General features: G+C 45.3%; 1 long non-coding RNA gene across 1 annotated transcript; it reads right to left on the minus strand.

Moving 5' to 3' along the window:
• Positions 1-2946: 2946 nt before the first annotated feature.
• On the minus strand, positions 2947-5556 carry LOC120720104. Its single transcript, XR_005692789.1, has 2 exons — positions 5370-5556; positions 2947-3468 (listed from the first exon to the last, which is right to left on the minus strand). It is a non-coding gene; the product is annotated as an uncharacterized LOC120720104 (long non-coding RNA).
• Positions 5557-11276: the final 5720 nt, after the last annotated feature.

The following is an 11276-nucleotide window of genomic DNA, read 5'->3' on the forward strand; positions in this document are numbered from 1 at the left end:
GAGTGGAGGCCCTGCCCATGGAGGCAGGACCTCCTTTTCTCGACTCCACGGACCGTTCGAGGCGCCGCGGCGCACCGTGCCTCCGCGGGCCTCCGCGCATCCGCGCCACCGAGGGGGCACCGCGCCTCCGAGGGCACCGCGCCTCCGCGAGGCACCGTGCCTCCGAGGGGCACCGCGCCTCCGAGGGGCACCGCGCTTCCGCGGCGCACCGCGCCTCCGCGGGGCACCGTGCCTCCGGGGGCACCGCGTCTCCGAGGGGCACCGCGCCTCCGAGGGGGCACCGCGCCTCCGAGGGGGCACCGTGCCTCCGAGGGGCACTGCGCGTCCGCGCCTCCGAGGGGCACTGCGCGTCCGCGCCTCCGAGGGGCACTGCGCCTCCGCGGTGTCGCGGGGCACCGTGCCTCCGCGGGGCACCGTGCCTCCGCGTCTCCGAGGGGCACCGCGGCTCCGCGCCACGAGGGGGCACCGCGCCACCGAGGGGCACCGCGCCTCCGCGGGGCACCGTGCCTCCGAGCGGGCACCGTGCCCCGAGGGGCACCGCGCCTCGGAGGGGGCACCGCGCCACCGAGGGGGCACCGCGCCTCCGCGGGGCACCGTGCCTCCGAGCGGGCACCGTGCCTCCGAGGGGGCACCGCGCCTTGGAGGGGCACCGCGCCTCCAAGGGGCACCGCGCTTCCGCGGCGCACCGTGCCTCCGCGGCGCCGCGGGGCACCGCGCTTCCGCGGCGCACCGTGCCTCCGCGGGGCACCGTGCCTCCGCGTCTCCGAGGGGCACCGCGCCTCCGCGGGGCACTGCATTGTTCAGAGCGCGGCGCCGCGGCGCACTGTTCCGCGGCGCACTGTTCCGCGGGGCACTGTTCCGCACTGTTCAGAGCGCGGCGGGGCGCACTCACACTAACTTCAAGTGTTTTTATTTGAAATCAAAAGTCTGTAAATCTTTCCTTATAAGCGTTTGCCTGAGCCGGTGTAAGAAGTGAAGTGTTTCTGTGTGTGCCTGTGCGTTTTATACCTGCCAGGGCGCAGTGTCCTGAAGTTAAAAACAATCATGGAACTTGGACTTACCAGCAGCCGTGGACCCAAAAGAAAAATCACACAAGAAAATCACTACAGCCCACCCAGTGCTGTACAAAGGAAAGTGTGAAAACGACCCGCCACCTGGCACGTGCCACCCTAGTCTTGCATATGACAGTGTTGTTTATCAAAATAAGATAGCAGTAACACTTTGAGTCTACCTACAGTTAACACAAAATATCAATTCTAAAACTATATATTGCAGTTGGTCCAAGCCCTCAGTCATGAGAACTGCTGTCACTATTCGGATGTTGTCAGTCCATCCAAGGGACGTAAGTAGCGGTGATCAGCCCTTGAATAGCAGTCATCAATATAACAATTGTGTTGGTTAAATGAATGTATGGAATAATAACAAGGAAAGTAATTTTTAATTATTTGTTTTAATTCATTCATTATTGAAGTTTACACAACATCAACAATGTTCAGTCTCTGCAGGCACTGTTGGATGCTGGAGGCCCTTCAGAGGTTCCCAGCTGCTCTCTGTATAAGGGCAAGTCACTGATGGTCTTGGTCACTCGGGCCTGTGAATCCAGTTCCTGAAGAACACCATCATGATTGTCTGGAGGAATATTTCACAAAACTTCTCTCTGTCATAGTAAAGGATCGCAGCCAGTCCGTCAGCCTGGTCGTAAATGAGATGCAACTGAAAAGATCTCAGGTGCAGGACACACAGCTCTGCCCAAGCAGCTCGTTCACCGTCTCCATCCATTTCAGCTTCAAGTCTGTCAGAAACAAGAGCAAATCATAAGTCACAAACACGACAACTGCAGACCGCGTCCAAAGAAACACTGTAGATAGATATCATTAAACAACTTTAAAAGATTTTCCGTTATATATAAAATAATGTATTTATGCTGATTCAATTTGTCTTTCAATTCAGTGCAAAGGAGAAAGTTTGTTAAATGTTTAAATTTTACAGATACAATATTTTTGCTGCTGTAAAATCAGCATTTTGTCATATTTGAAATATAATTCTAATATAGCTGTTCTTAATGTATTTTCTTTAAAACCCAGTGTGTGTGTGTGTGTGTGTGTGTGTGTGTGTGTGTGTGTGTGTGTACTACGGCAGTGTAAAGTAGCACAAAAGGAGCAGGTGCTAATTTTATTTATTGATTCATTTGTAATTTTTACAGCTTGGGAAAACTGTAAAAACTGCATATTTAGTTATTGTTATAAATCTCCCTGTAACACCATTTGTGTGTTTATGTTATCTGAAAATATAGAGAACATAACATAACAAAAATGTACTTTTCATAATATTAATATCATTAAATAACTTTAGAAAGACTTCAATTTGATGCTTTAAATTTAATATAATAAAAAATATCTATTTTATATTTAAAATAATCTTAAAATATTATTGTACAAAATTGGCAGCAATTTAATTTGTTTAATAGTTTTAGCTGATCGTCTGTGACACCAGGAAGACCGTATACCTGCATCTCTACCAACTTGCAGTTTCTGGGCTCTCCAGCCTCTTTGTTCCACATTTCCTCTAATGCAGGAGAAATGATCTCCAAGAAAAGAAACTCGACCATCACACAGTGGAACAAATTCTCTTCTCAAACAAAAACCAAACGGATAACCTTAAATGCATCACGTTTTACTTTACAAGTTCATAAGCATTCTCCCTTTTCAGTTCTACCTCCTGGTCAAACATATGTATAAGAAAATTGGCCCAGTATCATATTATTTATACACACAGCTGTCTTTCTGTCCAGTGATTAATTGCATGAGTTCATGGAGGATGGACCTCACAGCAGAAGCGTACTCCATAATGTGTTGTACATTATTATATGTATATTATATGTATTTTTCATGTATTGTATTTACCAACATCAAGAAGTCAAAAGCAAAGAAAGACCACACCATGGCGCATAAGCAACGTTTATTGACCAAATGTATCTATTAAACAAATAGACACAACATTTTTTTCACCTCCCAAAAAGCAAAGCAACGGCAGCCCAATATCAGAGAGAATTGTGAACTCGTCATAATGAAGCAGTTCATTTTGTAGATTCAAGCTGCTCTTCATACTTTTGGCCATCAGGCGTCACCAGAGGACTGTGTTGAAAGTCCCGCAGAGGCTCTGCAAACACAGGTCACTGATGGACTTGGTCACTCAGGCCTGTGAATCCAATTCTTGAAGAACTCCGTCACCATCCTCTGCAGGAATATCGCAGCAAGCTTCTCTCTGTCACCATAAAGTATCACAGCCAGTCCGTCAGTCTGGTGGTAGATGAGATGGAAACGAAACCAGGAACACGAACACACACACACACACACACACACACACACACACACACACACACACACACACACACACACACACACACACACACACACGACAAAGAGCAAAATGGCATCTTCACCGTGTCCGTCCATTGCAGCTTCAAGTCTGTTAGAGGGAAGAACAAACCATAAGTCACAGTCAGCGATAGCTGCAGACACGTCAAAGAAAACACTGTAGTACCTTTTAAACAAGTAAACCTGAAGGAAACTTGGAGCAGCTAACAGGCAAAAGTCAACCAAACTTAAGGATTAAATGTACTGGTTTAACGTTGTTCCTAAGTTAATTCCCTTTATTAAACATCCTTCTGTTTCAAGGGTTCACTGCAGCGAAACTGGCTGCATTATAAATCTCCACCAGAATGTAAAAGAAGAATGAATACAGAACCACAGACTACCCTCTCTGAGTACTCATCTTCATATTCTTGTCTTGCCTCTCACTGGTTCTTACATATTTTTCACTCAGACAAATTGGCTGGTTAGCCAGGGACTGACATGTGAGCATCAACTAAACGCACCTACACAGTAAAAACGTTTTTGAATGAAAAGTTGCTTTGGACTCATCGGATGTCATTGACTCGCAGACACCTGTCCCTGAATGTTTAAAATATAAATAAAAATTAGCACCTGCCCCTTTTGCTCTATTTTCCACTGCTGTAATCATACACACTGGGTTTGTCTCAGTAGAGGAGCTTTTTCTAGATCCTGGCAGCTCCCAGAGATGGTACAAAGTTTTACTATCCGCCCCTGATCAGAACGTCTTTTTTTCCTAATTCTGAAACAATTTGAGAATGAGGAGATTAAGGTTCTCTGAAGAAAAGAAATTTCTCTTCCCCTTTCTCCTAAAGTAGCAAACTTCAAATTCATGAATGAGATCTACCAAACTCATGAATTCCTAAGATTGACATTTAATCTAGACATGAGCACGAAGGACTGATGAAGGACTAATGTAAATGAAGCTCTAGGCACAAAGCGCAGGTTCAGGAACAGAAGGAACAGGTTCAGGGACAGAGATGTGTCCTCTTTTGTTGACAAGCTGATTGAAAACTTCAGCAAACGTTTTGATAGCTTCAGCTTTGGACAGCAGTTCATAAAGAACCCATTTCTCATCACTGATGTCAGAGGGTTCTCAAAGGAAGTCACACAGCACTTCAAGTGGGCAAATGCTGGGCCTCTTCAAATGCAACAGGTTGATCTCCAAGCGGATGTGGCCCTGAAAGAGCAGTTTGGAAGAACTGAACCTGCCACTTTCTGGCTCCAAATGGTCTCTGAGACAGCTTTCCCAAATTTGAAAAAAGTAGCCCTGTACATCTTGACCATGTTTGGCTCCACATACAGCTGTGAGGCAGCTTTCTCCACAATGAACATCTTAAAAACAAAAGCTCAATTCTCTCACTGAACAAAAGAAAGTGGGGAAGTGGAATAAACTGTAAAAAACTGTAAAATTAAGCCATGTTATTTATTTTCTCTAATCCATTTTAAAATGCAGCCCTATATCTAATGTAGGCCTACTGTGTGTTTCAGTGTTAACAATAAATTTTGTTGAAATGTTTTTAACTTGCATTTTCAATGATTCGACCGTCTATTGTTCATACGTTCAGATATTGATTAACTAGGCTGCTTCTCTATCACAATCATAACGCAAGTTAGACATGATGATGTGCGGACCACTCAGAATTAGAGTTAATTGTACTCAATTTAGTGTCAAAACATTTAACACACACACAGGCAGCGCGGCACACACACAGGCAGCGCGGCACACACACAGGCAGCGCGGCACACGGTTTTGTAGTTGTTGTATAACTTGTCATATTTGCTCAATCCAGCATAAACATTGAACACTATATAAAGTTTCAAACTAAAATGCAGTCTTTACTGCAACTGAGCTGATTTGTTTTAGTTTAAATTTGGACAAATCTGTTAACACTATCATTACGAACAAGTTTTGTTCAACGTACAAACACAACCTTCAAGTGTTTGTATTTGAAATCAAAAGTCTGTAAATCTTACCTTTATCCACAATGCTTACAATAAAAGTCCTTTTCTTAGTTCTTCTTTTTCGACCTTTATAAGCGTCGCTGAGGTTTGCCTGAGCCGGTGTAAGAAGTGAAGTGTTTCAGTGTGTTTCTTGCCAGCGCAAGAAAGGGCAGGGGCCCTCCACTGCGGAGGCCCTGCCCATGGAGGCAGACTCCAATTTGGATCAGGAAATAGCAAGTCCAAATCCTATAATCCAACTGATAGATGAAACACGTCATCGTTGTCCAACTTATCCTAAATCACTTAAGAAAATAAGGAAGCAACGGAAAGAAGCTCTCAATTAAATGCATATAGAATAAAAAATAAATATCGGCAACTTGTTAATTGGTTATTTTATAAACATGATTAATTATTTTACATTTCCGTGTTTTTAATTATCATTTTTCATAAATCCCATTTTTGGTCTCTCTCTCATATATATATATATATATATCTTTAATAGCTTTAATAAAGGAAATCACAGTATGCACAGGCTTACATCCCACAAATCAAACTCGTGCTGGCAATAGTTCAGGCCTCGATCACAAGCCAGTCTGGCTCCGCACAGGCTGAGATCGGCAACTGAGGCGGTTTCAAGTTCCCAGCACGACACGCGGGCAGACGATCGCTCCAGCCCGATTACCGAGGCGTGGGTACAAGCAACAATCCAGAATATAATACAATAAAACCAGGCGCACCAGAAAAAGGTTAGCCCACTTAATAAAAACAATTCCACAAAAATAAAAGATGACACCAAAAAGACGAGACAAGACAAGAGAGCAGCTCCACCGAGCAGGAGCCCTCAAACAGCGACTAGGCAGGCGTCTTGATTCTAAAACTACATTAATACAAATTAATGTATTTGTATTAGGAGCTCCTCCTCGGCTGGCGGCAGCGAGAGCTCCTCCTCGGCTGGCGGCAGCGAGAGCTCCTCCTCGGCTGGCGGCAGCGAGAGCTCCTCCTCGGCTGGCGGCAGCGAGAGCTCCCGCACGGGCAGGGCAGGTGCGGGTGGTGACGTAGCGGCCGGCGAAGAAGATGGCTGAGAGGCGACTGCAGGCGGATGAGTTGACGGCTGCGCTTCAGCCACAGATGGATGATCCGGAGGCGAAGATGGTGTGTCTACTCCCGGTAGACTGGACAGCGATGCAGGGACAGATGGGTGAAATGATGGCAGAGGTGGTCCAGCCGGCATATCGACCTCCAACTGAGGATAAAGGCGAGAGGCTGACGGGACTGAAGACTGAGCTACCAGCTGGGCAGCAGGCTGAAGTGAGGGTGAGATGGCTGTTATGAAGGGTGGAGAGGATGAAAATGTTACAGCCGGCTCAACAAATTCCAGGGGTCCAGAAGCAACTGAGACCTCCAGTTCGGTCTCTGGGGAAGCCCTGGGGAGAACCTCAGTCTCCATGCGGCCAGACTGAGCCAAAAAGTCATTCGGGTCTGTATGCTCGGAACTCCCTAGCTCCCAGCTTACAGTCTCAGAGGGAATATTTTCTGAGTCTTTGGAGGTACAGCAAACGGTTTCTATTTTCATGTTTACAGGAAGGGAATTTATAACACCGGCAGAGACCATTTTACTCACTGTGGCGTCCAGAGCCGCTGGTCCTGAGGCTTCGACCAGTACAGGAGTGAGTGTGGATGTAGTTGAACGCTGCTTGCGAGGACGCCTTCTCCTCCGTGAAGGCGGGGCCGGGTGTATGGGAACCGTCTTCTGCTGTTCATCTGGGTTTTGATTTTCAATGACATGATTAATAGACACAAATTAGTCGGGTTTACTCACTGCGGTGATGAGCGCTGTCGGTCCGTTGCCAGCTGACCGGGCTGAAACCGCAGGAGTGGGTTGAGGCGTAATGGGATGATGGTAGAGAGTGCGGCATGCCTTCCGTAACGGTGGATCAAACGATTGTGCCGCGAGCATCGACGGGAAAGCCCTCCGCCGACGCGTGAAAAACCAAGCGGCTAGAGTCTCTGGGAGAGCGGCCGAACTGTCCATGCTCGGACCACCCAAGCCAAATAGTTCAAAACTCGAGCTCTCCCTTAACCTAGTGACCAGGTGCCTAAGTTTGTTAATGTCCAGAATGTTCGTGGTGAAGGTAGTGGATGTGAGGGGATGGTCAAGGAACACTACCTGTATGTGTCTCCTGTGTGGATCTACGGCCTGGACTACGCTCCGGCAATAATCCCATAGCTGCGCGAGCGATCTCTCCTCCGTGGCAACTCCTGAGTTTGCTGGGTCCATGGTGGTTGGCTGGATCGTTCTGTCACGGTCTGGCTGGCAGACCGTGGGGATGTGAGAAATGAGGACCCAAAATGCAGGACTTGGCGCTGAAGGCAGTGCGTTTATTTACAGTGGTGACAATCCAAACAACAATAAATTCCCCGTGCGATCCCAACTCCCGTTCCGTGTCTTCTCCTTTATCCCGTGCTCCGTGCTCTGTCTCCGTTCCCTGTGTACTGTCCGTGTGCTGCCTCCTGGTCGCCACATTTCCTCCTGAGGAAACACGCATACAAAAGGCAGCCGTGAGTACAAAACCTAACGGCAGACTTGCACTAACCTTGTGTAACAAGTGTCACCTGGCAGCTTGTTGCTCTCTGCCAGGTGATTGGCTGAAGAGCTGTGAAAAGGTAGTGGGTGTGTGGGGTGAAGTCAGCGCTCTTCTGTGGAAAAAACCAGAGGCAATTAATTCACTCAGGTGCCAGTGGGTATACTGTCGGTAAGAGACTTTTGCCATTTTTGTTTGGATCTTTTGCTATTGCATGTGCCTATTTTTAATGTGTCATTGGACTTTTTTAGTGTGACCACGAATTTTAATAGAAGAATTGATCAAGCCCTAGATCGACTGCGCGCAGGGAAACTGATCAACATTGTAGGTATATTGAGTGTTTGTTTTAGCTTCATGATTTTGAATGGTTTTATAAAATTGCTATTTTATTGGGTAATATTTTAATTGATAATGTTGTTTGTTTTTCAGCTGTCTCTGCTGTCCTTTTTTTGTTCTTTTGATTGATTTGTAATTTTGTTTTGGTTAGTCCGTCCAGCCGTAGAGGCGGTTATTGATTGAGAGTAAGTTTTGTAAGGGCGGACTAACCTCTCTTTTGTTTTTATTTTATTTTAATTGTTTGTGCCACTTCCCTTTATCTCCCAGATCACAGGCCATACATGGCACTGATTCCCAGCTGCGCTGAGACCCGAATTGTTTGCAGTGTGTGCCACGATTGCAGTGTCGCTAAGCGGGGTGTGACGGGTTGCAGTGTTATTTCGCACAGTATGTGTGGTAAGTCTCATGTGCAGCTGGGATATCAGCAGGATGTGTTGTAAGTCCTGTCTGGAAACGACTGGGAATTTGTATGTTTAACTCGTGTAATAAATAAACGATCAATTATTTCTTTGCCCCGTTTATTCATCCCTTGTCCTCGGTTACACTTGCACAATAAACTAAGACTGACGGGAAGTCACTCAACGATCCAGCGTCGAGGAGCTCTCAGCCACACTGTTTTGAAGCTCCTCTGACGAGGCTTGATCGGCGCCAGGTGTGTGTGGATTCCTGGGTGGGACCGGTCAGCTGGCAGGGCCACACCCACCAGGCCTAAAAGTGCCTGCCACGACCGCACCCTCACATACACAAGCACACACCCCTAAACACCTGACAGTACACCAACACGGAACAGGACAGCAGACACAACCATAATAACAATAACCATAATAATAATAATAATAATAATAATAATAGTAGTCCCTGGAACTGGGTCCGTGACAATTTGAGTACAAACTCACCGTCATGTTGAAGAAACCACTTTGAGACCATCTGAGCTCATTAACATGGCACATCAGCGTGAAGGTTTAACGTGCTGTGCATTCAGAGATGCTCTTCAGCATACCTTGAATGTAAAAAGTGGTTAGTGGTTAAAAAAAGGTGATTTAAGTGAGTTTCGGGCGTCGTCGTTGGTTCCAGGTGGCAGGTTTTGTTTTTCAGAAGCTGTTCATACAGGATAGACTGAAAGAGAGGGGAAATAGCAAAAAGAAAAAGAAAACATATTCAACAAGCCGTGGTTCTCTGCATGAAAATGCTTTGTTGCTACACAAATGCTGATTCAAGCTAATAAGAAGGCAACAGCAACTAAACTAATCAGCCATTACAGCCTAGGTTTGCACAAGAGCATCTCTTAAATCACAGCACATCAAACCTGGAGGCAGCAGCATAAGAACACACCAGGCGCCACTCCTGTCAGCCCAAAAAAACTGAGGCTACAGTTCACCCAGGCTGACCAAAATGGGAGAAAAATGCACAAATACTGCCTGTTTGAATGAGTCTCAGTTTCTGCTGCAACGTTCAGATGGTAGAGTCTGCAGGAAACAGCTTGAAAGCAGGAATCCATCCTGCCTTGTTCAGGCTGCTGGTGTAACGCGTTGGGGGATAAGTTCTTGGCACACTTTGGACACCTTAGTACCAAATAAGCACAATTTAAACACCACAGCTCACCCGAGTATTCTTGCTGACCATCTCCATCCTACGGTGTGTTCATCTCCTGATGACAGCTTCCAGCAGGATAACACAACATGCTACAAACTCAAATCATCTCAAAGTGGTTTCTGAACATGACAGTGAGTTGTGTTTTTGTGAGTGTGTGTTCATCAACTTCTCTTCCTCCAGGCTTGGCATCAGATTCAGCCAGTGGATGATTACGACTGGTGACCTTGAGATGCCAACACAAAATTAATAAATACATAAAAAAATACAATATAATGTTTTTCCCGGTGTGTAAATCCAAATGGAGCATCTTCAGTTGCTTATGTTTATAGGACCACCTTGTGTCTTCCTTTTATATTTTATTTTCCCTTGCTGTAAGAGCTCGGTAACACCGAAATTTCTCTTCAATTGGATAATAAAGGCCTATTCTATTCTATTCTATTCTATTTTATTCTATTCTATCAACTTCAAAATGTGTATCTTGAAAGGTTTTCAAGAAAAAAATTAGGACAACATAACAAAAAAACCATCACTTTTTATTGTCTTCATTCATGCTCAGTCATCCAGGTAAGGAAATCCCTAAAAGTGATTCTGTTCATCTGGACGTGGCGTTTTCAGTCGAAGAAATTCTACTAAGTGACTTCTTCAGTCTCAGCTGACTGCAGGTTTCCTGAACCCTGTAAACAGTACATTTGCATAATGACTTAAACTAGCACCACTGACAAACAGCAGGCCATGAGGTCAGTTTTATGATCATTAATTTGCAAATTGTCATATTAATGCTTTGAGTAAATGTGGTTATCCCAGCTGGATGTATTACAATAAAAATAAAATGTTAAATCTTGAAGCGTTGTTCTACAAATTGTGCTGCAACTTAATGTGTTTATTCTTTTTAGGTGATCGTCTGTCTGTGGCACCCAGGAGGACCGTATAACTGCATCTCTACAAACTTGCATTGCAGTAGCTGCTCACATACTTATGTGCAATCCACAAATTAGGCATACTGGTAGGCCCCTCTGGTCAGAAGTAGATGCAAATGAATCTGCCCAGGCATCATTAAATGTATTTTCTTCAGATATTTTTCTTTTGTTACATTTCTCCATACTTGACCTACCTGGGGTTATAAGTCTCGGTAAATGCACAACATTTCGGCGGGTATACCGGCTTCCAAGAGTGTGACGCTTATTTTGAGCGATGAAAAATAATAAAATATAATTTTGTTTTTATATTTCAAGATCACAATAATCTTTCAAACTAGAACGACAAGTTAAAAAAGAACTAACACAAATAAAATATACTTAAGTTAAATAATTTATTTTTCCAAACCACGCGGAGCCGAAGTATAAAGAGCCGCAGGTAGCCGGCCCCAGGGTTAAACCAACTTATTGGGAGAGACTATTGGTTTTGTTTTATCACATATCAATATTATTTT

The sequence above is a fragment of the Simochromis diagramma genome, unplaced genomic scaffold, assembly GCF_900408965.1.
Source record: "Simochromis diagramma unplaced genomic scaffold, fSimDia1.1 OVJJ01000548.1, whole genome shotgun sequence".
NCBI classification, from domain to species: Eukaryota; Metazoa; Chordata; class Actinopteri; order Cichliformes; family Cichlidae; genus Simochromis; species Simochromis diagramma.